The 2759-nt window shown below is 45.6% G+C and overlaps 1 pseudogene; it reads left to right on the forward strand.

Moving 5' to 3' along the window:
* Positions 1-1566: 1566 nt before the first annotated feature.
* On the forward strand, positions 1567-2744 carry LOC119002066 (glyceraldehyde-3-phosphate dehydrogenase-like; annotated as a pseudogene).
* Positions 2745-2759: the final 15 nt, after the last annotated feature.

Raw genomic sequence — 2759 nt, forward strand, 5'->3', positions numbered from 1 at the left:
TGAGGAGAGGCTTAGGAACCTCCAGGACATCTTTAAACGTTCTAACATCTGAATCATAGGGGTAGCAGAAGGAGAAGAGGAAGAGCAACAAATGGAAAAGTTATTTGAACAAATAATAAAGGAAAACTTCCCCAATCTGGCAAAGGAAATAGACTTCCAGGAAATCCAGGAAGCTCAGAGAGTCCCAAAGAAGTTGGACCCAAGAAGGAACACACCAAGGCACATCATAATTACATTAGCCAAGACCAAAATGAAGAAGAGAATCCTAGAAGCATCAAGGGATAAGGGGACAGTCACCTACAAAGGAGTACCCATCAGACTGTCAGCGGATTTCTCAAAAGAGACCTTACAGGCAAGAAGGGGCTGGAAAGAAGTATTCCAAGTCATGAAATCCAAAGACCTACCGCCAAGATTGCTTTATCCAGCAAAACTTTCATTTAGAATGGAAGGACAGATAAAGTGCTTCTCAGATAAGTTCAAGTTCAAGGAGTTCATCATCACCAAGCCCTTATTATATGAAATGTTAAAGGGATTTATTAAGAAAAAAGATAAAAATATGAACAGTAAAATGACAGCAAACTCACAATTATTAACAACCACACCTAAAACAAAAACAAAAGCAAATTAAGCAAACAACTAGAATAGGAACAGAACCACAGAAATGGAGATCACATGAAGGGTTATCAACAGAGGAGTGGGATGGGGAGAGAGGGGGGAAAAGGTACAGAGAATAAGTAGCATAAATGGTAGGTAGAAAATAGACAGGGAGAGGGAAAGAATAGTATAGGAAACATAGAAGCCAAAAAACTTATATATATGACTCATGGACATGAACTAAAGCAGGGGAATGTGGGTGGGAGGGGGTGTGCATGGTCGAGGGGAGTGAAGGGGGGCGGAAATGGAACAACTGTAATAGCATAATCAATAAAATATTTTTTTAAAAAAGATGGGCATGTAGCTGGTTTTCAATCCCACACAACCCATTATTCCCTCCCCAGAACTGGACTGAGTGAATGTGAATTTGTTTTCACAGCTGAAGCATTTAGACTTCAAAAGGTAGCGTTACTGGTCTCATTTGGACTGCAGTGTCTGGTTCTAGCTCATAGGGCTCGTCGTCCTCACTGTATCCAGATTTCCTCCCGGAGAAGGCCAGTACTTTTGGGTGGCACTCAGTTTCTCTCTTGTCTCCAGTTGATAGTTTTTCTGTACCACTTCATTTTTCCAACCACAAATAGAATAAAGGCAGTAACCTAAAAAAGTGTTTATTATGCATTAGCTAATTATAGCCACAACAACATCAAAGGTAGATATTATTGCACTCTCCAGTTTACAGATGGGGATGTCAAAGGCTAAGAGAAGTACAGCAATTCACCCAAGATGATATAACTAGTCAGTATTCACACCCAGTTCAAGTGATAACAAAGCTTGTGCAGATAACCAGGACCCTGCAACAGTGTCTAAGGCAGGAAAGTAGCACTTCAGGGGATCAAGGATGTGTTTTTAAAAATATTATCAAGAGGCCCTCTGCTCCTCCTGTTCAACAGACAGCCTCAATCCTGAGACACAATGGTGAAGATTAGAGTGAACAGATTTGGCTGTATTGGGTGTCTGGTCACCAGGGCCGCCTTCTACTCTGGCAAAGTGGATGTTGTCACCACCAGTGACCCTTTCATTGACCTTAACTACATGGTCTACATGTTCCAGTATGATTCTACTTATAGCAAGTTCAAAGGCACAGTCAAGGCTGAGAACGGGAAGCTTGTCTTCAATGGAAAGTCCATTTCCATCTTCCAGGAGCAAGATCCCACTGACATCAAATGGGGTGATGCTTGTGCTGAATATGTTGTAGAGTCCACTGGTGTCCTCACCACCAGGGAGAAGGCTGGGACTCACTTGAAGGGTTGAGCCAAGAGGGTCATCATTTCTTCCCCTTCTGCAAATGCCCCACGTTTGTGATGGGTGTGAACCAGGACAAGTATGACAACTCCATGAAGATTGTCAGCAATGCCTCCTGCACCACCAACTGCTTGGTCCCCCTGGCCAAGGTCATCCATGACAACTTGGGCATCGTGGAGGGACTCAAGACTGTCACTGCTACCCAGAAGACCATGGTTGGGCCCTCTGGCAAGCTGTGGTGTTACAGCTGAGAGGTGCCTAGAACATCATCTCTGCTTCCACTGGTGCTGCCAAGCCTGTGGGCCAGGTCATCCCTGAGCTAAACAGGAAACTCACTGGCATGACTTTCCATATCCCTACCCTCAATGTGTTGGTTATGGGTCTGACTTGCCGCCTGGGGAATGTTGCCAAATACAATGACATCAAGAAGATAGTGAAGCAGGCATCAGAGGGCCCCCTCAAGGGCATCCTGGGCTATACCGAGGACCAGGTGGTCTGCTGCAACTTTAGCAGTGATACCCACTCCTCCACCTTCAATGCTGGAGCTGGCATGGCCCTCAATGACCACTTCGTCAAGCTCATTTTCTGGTATGACAATGAATTTGGCTACAGCAACAGGGTGGTGGACCTTGTGGTCCCCATGGCCTCCAAGAAATAAAAGCCCCATGGACCAGCAGCCCCCGTGACAGGAAGAGACCCTCAGGTGCTGGGGAGTCCTTGCCCCAAATCGATCCCCCAACACACTGAGAATCTCCTAACCTCCAGTTTCTATTCTAGACCCCCCGAAGAGGGAAGGGGCTTAGGGAGCCCTGCCTTGTCATGCACCATCAATAAAGTTCACTGCACCCCCCACCCTGAACAAA

The sequence above is a fragment of the Sturnira hondurensis genome, unplaced genomic scaffold (genome assembly GCF_014824575.4).
Source record: "Sturnira hondurensis isolate 20B ecotype Veracruz unplaced genomic scaffold, ASM1482457v3 Scaffold0017394, whole genome shotgun sequence".
NCBI lineage: Eukaryota > Metazoa > Chordata > Mammalia > Chiroptera > Phyllostomidae > Sturnira > Sturnira hondurensis.